This window comes from Amblyomma maculatum, chromosome 5 (genome assembly GCF_055883805.1).
Source record: "Amblyomma maculatum isolate TAMU_Amacu chromosome 5, ASM5588380v1, whole genome shotgun sequence".
Lineage (NCBI taxonomy): Eukaryota > Metazoa > Arthropoda > Arachnida > Ixodida > Ixodidae > Amblyomma > Amblyomma maculatum.
The window spans coordinates 39,539,941-39,552,829 of record NC_139348.1 but is presented as its reverse complement, the minus strand read 5'-3'; the positions used below and the strand labels follow the sequence as shown (position 1 = coordinate 39,552,829).

General features: G+C 49.9%; 1 pseudogene; it reads right to left on the bottom strand.

The window, feature by feature from the left end:
* Positions 1 to 1,642: 1,642 nt before the first annotated feature.
* Positions 1,643 to 3,661, bottom strand: LOC146188090 (uncharacterized; annotated as a pseudogene).
* Positions 3,662 to 12,889: the final 9,228 nt, after the last annotated feature.

Here is a 12,889-nt window from a genome sequence, read left to right as displayed (position 1 = left end):
AAGCCACCATATACGAGCGTGGTCGCTTTGCACGAGGAAGAACCACACCTTCTCTCCTGTAGTCCTTGACCCAAACCGAATCACCTAGCAGCAGCGGGAAAAGGTGACGGGCCGCATGCCGACGATCATAATTTTGCCGCTGACCTTCCCTAAAATCGGCATCTTTGTCCCGTGCTTCTTTGAGATTGGGCGTCTTGGGGGCCAACTTCTTTGGGTGGAGAGGCAAAGTAGTGCGAAGCCGCCGACCCATGAGTAGCTCTTCTGGCGTTTTGCCTAGGGGTCCCGGTGTGTCTCTGTACGCTAACAAAGCCCAAAGTCATCCGATTTTAGCAACAGACCTTTCACAGTTTTTACCATTCTTTCTTCCTCCCCGTTTGACTGCGGGTAGCTAGGGCTACACGTCACATGTTTGGATCCATAATCGTTCGCGAACTGGTTGAACTCCTGGCTAACAAATTGAGCACCATTATCGGTTAGCAGCATTTCCGGGATGCCGTGTGTCAAAAACACCTTCTTGGTATGAAAAATAACTTCAGCGCTGTTAAGAGAGGTCAGCCGACACAACTCCGGAAACCGAGGTAAGTAATCAACTATGAGCAAGTAGTTACAGCCTTTCACATGACAGATATTTGCCGCAACGCTTTGCCAAGGCCGGAAAGGCGTCTCAGTCGGGATCATCGGCTCGCACAGCTGGACGCGAAATTGGGAGCACGTGCGGCAGTTTCCAATGAACGCAGCAAGCTGAGCGCTTAAACCTGGCCACCAAACGGACTCTCTTGCCCTTGCTCTACACCTTACCACACCCTGGTGGCTCTCATGAAGCAGCTTTAACATTCTGCTTCTAAGGCAGTGTGGCACCAACAGGCGGGTACCCTGCAGGAGGACACCTTTGCATACATTCAAAACGGCACGATGTTGCCAATAGGGCCTCAAAACAGCTGATAACGAATGTAGACTAGGCCAGCCCTCCCGGACATAGCGACACAACGTACGACAAGTCTCGTCCTTCGCCTGTTCTTCGGCTACTAAGCGGAAGTGCTCAGAATCTCTTAACTCCGATAACGTGCCAGCAACGTAAGAGTTGATTTCATTGACCGAAAGATAGTCTTTTGGCCTGGCCCTGGCGCTCTGAAGAGTGCATCCGCTATTTCAAAGTTTTTTCCCGGGACATATTGCACATCAAAACTGAATCGCATTAGCCGCATTCTAAACCTTTGAATGCGAGGCGGAACCAAATCAAGTGGAGTCTTTCCTAGCAAAGCAACCAACGGTTTGTGGTCTGTTTCTACCGTAATGTGTAGTCCACGCACAAAGCTTTTGAGACGTTCTGCGGCCCATGTTATAGCCAAAATCTCTTTTTCGATTTGCGCATAGCGCATCTCAGTTGGTGTGAAGGATTCTTGAGACAAAAGCAACCGGCCGCTTTTTTTTTTATTTGGTTGCACTTGCAGTAAAACTGCTACTAAGCCGTACGACGAAGCATCTGCAGAAATAATCGTTGGACGTTGGGCATCAAACTTAGCCATACACCTATCTGAGCAGACAGCACTCTTCACGCCATCAAAAGCTATCTGCTGAGGCTCTGCCCAGACCCACTCTGTGTTCTTTTGGAGCAGCTGACGCAAAGGCGCCGTTTGTACAGCTAATTCTGGAATGAATCGGGAACAATGATTAGCAAGACCTAAAAATCTGCGCATTTCTGCAACGTTCTTCGGCGGCTTTACATCTGCAATTGCAAGAACCTTCGCTGGATCCGCGCGTATGCAATCTCGGCTCACACGGCACCCCAGAAACCAAAGCTCGTTTACACTGAACTGGCACTTTTCTTTGTTTAGTGTCACGCCGTTTTCGGCCAAGCGTTCTAAAGTGCACATTAAGCGTTCGTCGTGTTCCTTCTGACTAGAACCAAAGACAAGGATATTGTCCATTAAGTTCACTACCCCCGGAATTCCATCAAGGATCTCGCACATTTGTTTTTGAAAATACTCCGGAGCCGAAGATATGCCAACGCAATGACGGCCAAATGGAGTAATGAAAGTTGTGAGCAGTTGACATTCCTTTGCTAACCTCACTTGGTGGAAACCAGAGTTTGCGTCCGGTTTGGAAAACTTGACGGCCCCACTGAGCAACCCGAGTGTCTCATCCAGAGTTGGAAGCACAAACCGTTCACGTTGCACCGATTTGTTCAACTGAGTCAGGTCAACGCATATTCGCACTTGTCCTGACGGCTTCAAGACAGGAAGTATGCCAGCACACCACTCCGTAGGCCCTTGAATTTTACGAATGACCCCATTTTTTTCCATTTCTTCCAGCTCTTGTTTTACCCCGTCCCGCAGTGGTATGGGTAAGCGACGAGCAGTGTGAATGGCATAGGGCACCGCGTCTGGCTTCAGACGAATACAGTATTCGCCTTTCATGGTCCCCAGACCACGGAACACGGAATTAAATCTTGTCTGCACCACCTGGTGAACTGATGCCTCGTCCACAAACTTCACTATTCCCAACGCTTCTATTGCCGGTAAGCCAAGAATCACATTGCTTACCGAATTGACAACGAAAACATTCTGCCTAACCGAAGCATGTTTCCACAGAATGTCGGCAGTAAACATTCCATTCACGTCCAACCGGTCACCGCCTGGTCCCATCAAAATAACATCAGTAGACGTTAGTACCTTAGGCAACGCTGGAAATGACCCTGACACCACATTTATCTCGGCTCCCGAGTCAACTTTGGCCGAAACAACTACACCATTAGTAACAACCTGGACAAAGCGTGCTTTTGCTGATGTCGCAGACAAATTCCCCACAGAAAACGTCCCACTGTTCCTGTTCGGATGCTCCCCCCGAGGACAGTGGACTCCTACCTCCAAATGCCGTACTTCGGGTTCCGTGGTCCAGTGTGTCCGTGGGCAGACAGCCGCGAAGTGTCCCCGGCGCTGACACCCGTAGCACAGCGTTTCACTGGCAGGGCACGACGACCTGGAATGAGGGACCCTACCGCATGCTGCACACTTCAGGTGCTCCGGATGTTTCTGGTTTGGTGTCCGCCTATGAACAGTGTCGACTTCAGCGCTCCTCAGTGAACCATCACGGTCCACGCTGCTGCGAATATCCTGCTGTTGCCGTTGCATAGCTTCTTTCAGACGTGCCTTGGTGAGAGCACCTTCTAGTGTCAGTGCCGCATCTATTTGAAGAGCTTCCGATAACTTCACGTCTTGTATCCCACTTACAAAGCGGTCGAGAAACATACGCTCTTTCATCTCCCTGTAGTCGCATCTATCGGCCAGCGTATGTAACTCCTTAACATACTGATCCACGGACTCGTCTGGCCCTTGGTGGCGGCGATGGAAGCACGCGCTTTCGTAGACTAGGTTCCGTGTGGCACCAAAATGGGTATCAAACAGTTTCTTCACCACGTCATATTTATTCGAGTCTTCCTCAGACAGGCTGAAAGTCTTGAAGATATTTCGTGCCTGTCGTCCCATCGTGTACAGCAACGCACGCACCTGAGGCTCTTCAGTTCGCTCGTTAAGTCCCGAGGCGAATCGGTAGTCAACGAATTCTTGTTCCACTCAGGCCATTCGGATGTCTTGACAAAGTTGAAGCTTGCTGGCGGCTGCACCAGGAAAGCCTGGGAGGATACCTTCGTTTCTTGCGCCATTTCTCGTTGCTGTTATTCGGGCTGGTAACGATACCTTACAACTACCGCGGGTCCAGTACAATCCGGACAACCACTTCTGACACCATGTGGAGTTCGATGGACGACACTTCACAGAGGGTTTCTGCGTGGCCGCCCCTCGACCAGGCCTCAGGAAACAAGCCCCTCTTTATTGCAACATGAAAAGTATATATACAGACACCGAGTATCTCACGCATGCGCCCGGCATTCCAAACGTACACGTGCACTTGTTAAGATAGCTACTATCACACAAGTAGCGATAATGCAACAGATCGCATCGACACAACTGTCACACAGCCAGCGCATCGCAAGGAACAGAGCCGTCATTTTCGCTCTACTCAAGTTGACTGGTTTTGGGGTTACCTCGTTTCGCTCACAATTTCAGTCAATATTCAGCTCATAGGCAACGTCACCCCTTTAGTCTTGTCGATGAAGTAACCGCAGTCACCGGTGAGATCAGTGATGAAGCAAAATTTCAAAATGCCGCCGACGAATAGGAGCAGGGCAAGATGAGTGGTTTGAGACTGGTTTTGTATTGAGAGCGTTACAGAATTCCCCCTTGTTCGGGGCCGCTCTTGCGAAACAAATATTGAAGCAGAAGGAACTAAAAGAGCGTTTCGAAAGTGCAGGTACGCCGAATTGCGCGCAGAATCGTATCCGCGCATGCGATGGAATCGCCTACGTTTGTCGCATTGCGAGGCGTTCCGGAGTTCGTCATGCTTGTTTCTGCCTTCTCTTGTTCTGAAACCTTCTCAGGGGTGCGTTGTTGTGGGCGCTGACTGACATCGGTAATTGCGACCGCGTCTGCATCACAGGGCATTCTTGAGTCCTTCTTGCCCCCGTCGGACTTAGTTCGCCTGGCCCCACGGCCGCCTTACCGTTTGCGGGCTTAGCCCCAGCGAGTTGGTTTACACTTAGTGTTTCACTGTCATCGTTGAGCTTTCGTAGTAGCTCCCAATCCTCTCGAATATTAAGCAGTCCATCATCATCATCAGCCTGACTATGCCCACTGCAGGGCGAAGGCCTCTGCCATATTTCTCCACTAAACCCGGTTCTGTGCTAGCTGCGTCCAGTTGACCCCCGCGAACTTCATAACCTCATCCGCCCACCTAACGTTCTGCCGCCCCCTGCTACGCTTTCCTTCTCTTGGAATCCAGTGTGTTACCCTCAGCGACCATCGGTCATCCTCTCTTCGCACTACATGTCCTGCCCATGTCCATTTCTTCTTCTTAATTTCCACAAGAATGTCGGCAACTTGAATTATTTCTCTGACCTACAGTGCACGCTTCCTATCTCTTAATGCTACCCCTACCATTTTTCGTTCCATAGCCTTCTGGGTTGCCCTCAACTTAACTCACTTGGTTAGCCTCCACGTTTCAGCCCCATAGGCGAGTACAGGCAAGATGCAACTGCGGTATACTTTCCTCTTGAGCGATACCGTTAAGCTGCTAGTCATAATCTGCGAATGCTTGCCAAATGCGCTCCATCCCAATCTAATTCTTCTTGTTATTTCCTTTTCATGGTCCGGATCTGCGGTTACTACCTGTCCTAAGTAGTCATATTCGCCTACTACTTCCAGTACTTCGCTACTTAATGTAAACTGCTGTTCCTTCCTGAGGCTGTTGAATATTACCCTAGTCTTCTGCATATTGATTTTCAAGCCTACCTTTCTACTTTTCCTGTCTAGGTCATCAATCATTATTTGCAGTTCATCCCCCGAGTTGCTTAGTAGGGCAATGTCATCAGCAAATCGCAGATTACTGATGTATTCTCCATCTACTCTTATCCCTAACTGCTCCCATTCCAAGTCTCTGAATACTTCCTCTAAGCAAGCTGTGAATAGTACTGGGAAGGTTGTGTCTCCTTGCCTAACACCTTTCTTTATCGGAATTTTTTTACTTTCTTTATGCAGAACTATGGTTGCTGTGCAGCCACTATATATATCTTCCAGCACTTTTACGTACGGCTCGTCTACCCCCTGATTTCGCAATGTCTGCATCACCACCGAGGTTTCAACTGAGTCAAATGCCTTTTCGTAATCAATGAATGCTATGTATAAGGGCTGGTTATATTCCGAGCATTTTTCTATCACATGATTGATGGTATGGATATGATCGATAGTAGAGTACCGTTTCCGAAACCCTGCTTGATCCTTTGCTTGATTGCAGCCTAAGGTTGTCCTGATTCTGTTAGCGATTACCTTAGTAAATACCTTATACGTAACAGACAGTGAGCTGATTGGTCTAATTTTAAGGTCCTTAGAGTCCCCTTTCTTATGAATGAGGCTAATGTTTGCACTCTTCCATGGTTCCGGTGCCGTCGATGACACCAGACACTGCGTATACAGGGTAGCCAGCTTTTCTAGCACGATATCGCCCCCGTCCTTCAGCAAATCTGCAGTTATCTTATCCTCTCCAGCTGATTTCCCCCTTTTAATAGTTTCCAGCGCTTTCTTGACCTCGTCCTTCGTCACTTATGGAATGTCTGACTGTTTTCTTCCCTACCGCCAATCTCAATACGGTCCTGACTACTTTGGCTACTGTAGAGATCTGCATAGAACTCCTCGGCTACTTTGACTGTCTTGTCCATATTCATATGACGTTGCCCGCCTTGTCCCTCATTGCATACATCTGGTTATTGCCTATGCCCAATTTCTTCTTTACCGCTTTAAAGCTTCCTCCGTTCTTTACAGCATGCTTTATTTTCTCGATGTTATACTTCCTTATATCGGCCACATTTATTGATTAGCTTTGATATCTCGGCCAATTCGATCTGGTCTTGAGGATTGGAAGCTTTCATACTCTGGCGTTTCTTAATCAAATCATTCGTCTCCTTAGACAGCTTACCGGTATCCTCTCTACTTCTACCGCGCACTCAGTAATGATATCTCAGAAATTAATGTTTCTTGCTTCTAGGGTAATGTCACCATCCTCGGTTAGAGCTGAATACCTATTCTGTAACGATATCCTGAACTCTTCTGCCCTCCCCCTCACCGCTAATTCGTTGATGGGTTTCTTGCTTACTAATCTGTTGCGTTCCTTCTTCACAATTATGCTAATTCGGGACCTCAGCATCCTGTGGTCCCTGCATCGCACTCTCCCGATTACCTCTACATCTTGCATAATGGCGGGGTTTGAACACATTATTAAGTCGATTTCATTTTTAGTCTCCCCGTTAGGACTTTTCCATGTCCATTTCCTGCTATTTCGTTTGCTGAAGAAGGCATTCATGATTCGTAAGTTATTACACTCTGCAAACTCAACTAGTAACTCCCCCCTGCTATTCCTAGAACTAATGCCATAGTCACCTACTGCCTTGTCTTCTGCATGCTTTTTCCCTACCTTGGCATTGAAGTCACCCATTAGTACAGTATACTGCGTCTTTACTTTTCGCATTGGCGATTCTACATCTTCGTAGAAGCTTACAACGGCCTGGTCATCATAACTACATGTAGGTGCATAGGCCTGTACAACCTTCAGTTTATACCGCTTATTAATCCTAATTACGATGCCTGCCACCCTCTCATTATTGCTATAGTATTCATCTATATTACCCGCTATATACTTATTGACAAGGAAACCTACTCCTAGTTGTCGCCTCTCTAGTAAATGTTCATAACACAGTACGAGCCCATCCTTCAGTACAGTATATGCCTCATTTGGCCTCCTAACCTCACTAAGCACTATGACATCTCATTTCACACCCTCTAGTTCCTCTAACAGCACTGATAAACTAGCTTCGCTAGCTAGGGTTCTAGCATTAAACGTTGCCAGGGTCAGTTTCTAATGGCTTCCTGTCCAGCGGAGCCAGAGATTCTTAGCAATCTCTGCTGCGTCACAGGTCTGACCGCCGCCGTGGTCAGTTGTTCCACAGCCGCTGGTGACTGAGGGCCGGGTTTTTGTGGAGCTTATCATAAGAGGCAGTCCACACCCTCTGAAAGTTTGTTGTTAAGAGCACACACTAGTTGTGCCCTCTGCGGGGTTTCTGTTGTCGATATTTCTTGTTTTAAACTGACGGGTAGGATAACTAGCCCAGCGTCGATTTTCTCGCCAAAAGCAGAGACCAGTTTGATTCTGCCAGATGGTTGGCGTTCTTTGACTGACACTTTATCTTCTCTAATCACCGTGATCTCGGTACCGGTGTCAAGAATTGCCGCAACAGGTACACCCGCGCAGTCCATTCCGACCTTCTGTAGTTCTGAAATCCGCACGGCGTCGACATTCCCTGCGGTTTTTATATCGGCTACGAGCGTCTTCTCGCCACCAGTCAGCTCCGAGATCTCGTTGTTGTTTTAAACCGCTACCGCCACACTGTGTGTTCGCGCTCCTCGGGTGGTAACATTTCGTTCATTGTTGTTTCGACCCGCGTGCGGGCATTCTCTGGCGACGTGACCTTCCTCGTTTTACGTGAAACATCCGGAACTTCTTTTGAAAGTAGGTCTACTTTCACGTACATTTGGGCGCTCAAGTGGTGTCGTTGGTTGCCGTACCACTTTACCTTTACCTTTAGCGTCTTCGAAAGTATCTAACTCGCTAGCCAGCTCTTTAGGTGTAAGCCATTTGGAGCCCTCGCGCAGGCGTATGTATACTATACATTCGGGACTAAAGCCAGTTTTCATGCGATCAGCTACCATTAAAGAAATAATTTCCTCCTTTGTTTCCACCTTCCTGGCTTGCAAGTAATAATCAAAATACGCCTGCATACGCGAGGCGAATTGTGACCACGATTCATCGCTAGTCTTACGTGCACTTTCGAAGCGTTCGAGGAAGCGTAGAGGGGTCAGCTTCAGCTCGTTAAGCACTGCGGCTTTCACTGCTGCATAAATGTTACATTCATCGGGCTCTAGACCGTGTAGGAGATATTTAACCCGTTCCGTGAGTGCCGGCAAAATCAGATGTACTCGTTGGTCCTCTAGTGTATTATATGAGGTGAATGTACGTTCGACTATCTCGAACCATACCGGGACGTCCGGGTCGCTCGGAATTTTTAGCCCTAACAAAACTTATCACACTCAGTGATGGGTTCTAAGCCTGACCGCGGCGCCGCAATCGAAGAGGTTTGCCCACATTCCGCCCTGCCTAGCCAGCAGTTTTGCGGGGTCCGCCCTACTTCGACCCTCCTAACTTCAGCTTGAGCCTTCTAGGCTTCTGCTAATCCTTTTTGAGTATCCAATTTGTGCTTTCTCAGTTCTACCTCCATCTTTCTCATTTCCATCTCGGCGTCTATCTTTCTCATTCCCATCTCGGCTTCTATCTCCATCTTTCTAATTTCTAATTCAGTTTCTCGTTTCGCTTTTGCTGTGTGTTCCTTTTGCCTTCTTGCGTGTGCGGGAGTACTAAAAGGCACATTGGTCCGACCAGCACGCGTCATCTTCCTACCACTCATAGTGTTATTCTACTGCACGCCGACACCACGCACCTCCCGCTCCCAATGCCTGAGCAACGCCCACCAACGGACGCAAGAAATCCTGTTCTCCTGAGCAACGGTTGCGCCTTCTTCTCCGCGTCGGGCCCTTCCGATCGTCGCCGCCTCTGACCGTCACCGCTGGGGGTCCCTGTGTCCTTGCACGCGTTGAGGAAGCTCCTACCCCGAACGACCGGGAGATCTTGGCACTTCAGCAGTGGTTGCGCCCTCCTTGCCACGCCGCTCCTCGCTGGTGGGCACTCCAATTCGCCGCTGCCTCTGACCGTCTCCTCTTGGGGTCCCTAGGTCCTTGCACACGGTGAAGCTCTTCCACCTTGAACGGCCGGCAGACTTCGGTGAGCGCCGATAACTTTGCGATGGCTCGTGTAACGGGCTGGGCTTGCGGAGTGCTGCAGTTGCCGAATCGTATTGTCGACTGCGCCAGTAAACGTCAGGTTCTTCTTGTCTCTTCAAATCTTCCGCACCTCTCCAAGGCGCTCCTCGATTCGGCAGGCGACGTGCAGTTCACACACAAACATACAATGAGACGTAGGACGACGAACTCGCAGTAACAAAGCGAGAATTAGCTTTATAAACACAAGATACAGAAAAGGTATTTACACGAGGCAGAGAGACGACACTTTACAAACGAGACTGGGCGAAAGACTAACTGGAAACTGAGCGAATCGCTCTTTTTACGACTTCTCAGTCGGGGCCTGCCTGCTACGCTGTCTTCGTCGGCGGCTAGCCTCAGCACAATAACCAGAACTAGAATCGTCGATGGCTGCACGGCGCGCTCTTAAATATCCAGCTCGGAATCTTCTAGGCGCGGAGGAGGAACGGAAAGCAGCTTAGCGCTGCCAAAGCTATGCCTCCCCCCCCCCTCGGCCCTCTGGAGAGGTCTCGAATTTACTCGAACATGGTCAGCACGCGCGGCCCTCTGGCGCGAAGCCAAGGTATATATAGTCAAGGTATATATCTACCTTGGCGAAGCGAGGAGGAGGGCCGGGACCGTGCGGGGGAATGCACGCGTGACTCCACCCGTGACGACGAGGGTGAGAAGGCGCAGCGCGGTGGCCGAGATTACGTAAACGGTAGCGTCGTGTTCTCGCAGCGTGTAGAACATTAAACATTAAACATTAAAGAAAGGGCCACCGCGGCCTTACAGCATCCTCACTCCTCCCATTGGATGATAAAAACTAGGCGAGTAAGACGTGCGGGCTGCGGTTTCACACGTGCGAAGCCTGGCTGTGCAGAGCGAGGGCGCTCAGTATAGCGACGGGACTATTCGCGCTTCTCGGCAACTGCCCTCAAGCAGATATTTTAAGTCGCGTTTCTCGCTATAAAATTATACGTGCATGTGTTCTGTGATCCGGTGCTGAAACTCATCGGCAAAATTGCGGTTTCCTGCTTGTTTGATGCGCCTGTACATTAAAGTAATGATAACGCACCTCGAAATTTCAATATGCTTTCTCCGAGGTGCCTTGCGTACTGCCACTTTGCAAGCCGTAACTCCGGTACAACGATATGGGAAAGCTTGTGAACCCTTTCAAGCCACCTCATCTGTTTTTTAGGCTTGCAAAAATGTGTTAGCCCCTTGGGGAGGCTGTGTATAAAAAAGTGCAATGATTGATTCTAACAAATTTGTGCATTTGCTTGTAGGTAAGTTTTGGTTTAAGTAACGAACTATAATGAAACCTTCTTCACACTTAGCCATTAGATGCACATGATTACTTTCTCGTTCGCGGAACCCTTATTTCAGGACAACACTGTCTGGTAAACCTAGCACATATTCGTCCTAGAAACAAACAAGTGCTAACCGTGTCTTCTATCACCGGCTTTTCTGTTTTCCGCAGGTGCCGAGAGAAGCGAATAGCCCCGTCGCTATCTGAGCGCCCTCGCTGGGCACAACCAGGCTTCGCACGCGTGAAACCGCAAGCCGATAATCATACGCGCCTAGTTTTTATCATCCAATGGGCGAGAGTGAGGGTGCGAAGTTACGTCAGCTGTTGTAGCCTCGGCGCTGACAAGCACCGATAAGCCAAAGCGAGCGCAATGCCGCCAAACGGCCGCGCGCTTGCTCCGGCAGCCTTCGGAGTAGCCTGGTTACTTTTGGCAAAGACGGTACGTCTCCTCCGATCACTTTGACTAGATCTCCTCCTTCCATACGTGACGTAATGTTACGATTCGCCATTGCCGTGTGCGACAACCGACGCGATCACAGCGAAGCATCAGGCAAAGCAGCGTTTCGGCCTTTTCAGCGCCGTCCGGTCGGCCGCGCAACGGTTTCTCCAGCGGGCGTGTCTGGGCACGCCGAAGTTGCACGCGCCGTAATGTGTGTGCCTGCGTGTTTGCGCGAACGCTGGCCAAGCCCGGCACTCGAGGGAGAGTGCGTCGTCCTCACCCGTCTGCTGGAGGTGGAGGAGGTCGCGACTCCGCGGACGTAGTTACCTCATCTTGTTCGGACATGAAGTCTCTCCCTGTCCCTCTGAACTGACAAGCCTATAAAAAGCAGCGGCAGACTCCGCTGCGAGAGAGACTACTAGAGAGACGTCGTAGAGACTACGCCAGACACTAGCTGTGTGAGCGTGTCAGTTTTCTCTCCGGGCAAGCTTCTCTGCCCGTTTCTAACTGATGTTGAATTTAATTTTTGTTTTCCTAAAAGACGCCTTGTCTTTGCTGGGACCGTTGATGCCGTACGCTGAGCCACGGAGCCGCGAAGCCAACGCTACCGATGACGCCGCAACCTGCGTGTAACAACTGGCGGCAGTGATGCGATACCAAGGCGCGAGCCCCAAAATCGAACTAGCATCAGCGCTGGGAAGAGCCAGGCGAGACCGTCATCTAACAACTGGTGAACAGCGGTGGGACGACCAAGTCATGACCGTGGTCGGTAAGATAAGCTAGGCCTGACCGAGGTGCAACATCTGGTAGGAAGAGATGGAGGAAGAAGAAGTGGAGGTTTCCGAACGTCTGAAGCGAGCGCTCTTCCACCTTTCTGGATTTTATATCGCTGTGAGCTATTTGTGATTTCGTCATCCTTCGGGATGGCGGGCGCACGACCCCTGCGCACACCCGCCACCATCGAACAGGCTACGGCGTACTCGATGGGGCACCTCGACGTCGCGGACGTGGAGCTTACAGACTCGGCAGATGACTCCACAGTGACTGAGATGGATTCTGACAACAGCTACACGCCTGTACAGTCGCGCCGCCTGAAAAGGAAGCTGTGCCGAACATCAGTAATGAGTGAGACACCAAAGAAGAATGCTGAAAAGCAAGGGATCTTTTCCGTGGCCTTCGTACCAACAACGGCAACGGCGAATCTGAATGTGATAAACAGACAGCACCTGACCCAGTTTTTCAACCAGGTGGTTCTCGGTGAAGTTGGCGAAGTCAGAATTAATCCCTGGAAGAATCTCCTGACCGTTGATGTCAAATCCCAGGCTACAGTGGACAAGCTGAAAGGAATTGGTGCGCTAGGCAACATGCCGGTCCGTTCCTTTCTTGTACATGGGAAAAAGACTACTGCAGGTGTAATCACCGACGTTGACCCCGAGATAAGTGAAAGCGATCTCTGCACGCTGCTCAAATCTACGGCGCGCATTGTGGATGTTCATCGTTTCGGCCGCTCAAAGTGCGTTAAATTAGTCTTTGAAACTGAATCCCTCCCATCCCACGTTAAAGTGGGCTATGTGAGACACCCAGTTCGGATGTATGTTCCAAGACCTGTTCAGTGCCACAAATGCAACAAGATCGGACATGTGAGCGCCGTTTGTCGAAACGAGGTATCCTGCCGTCGATGCG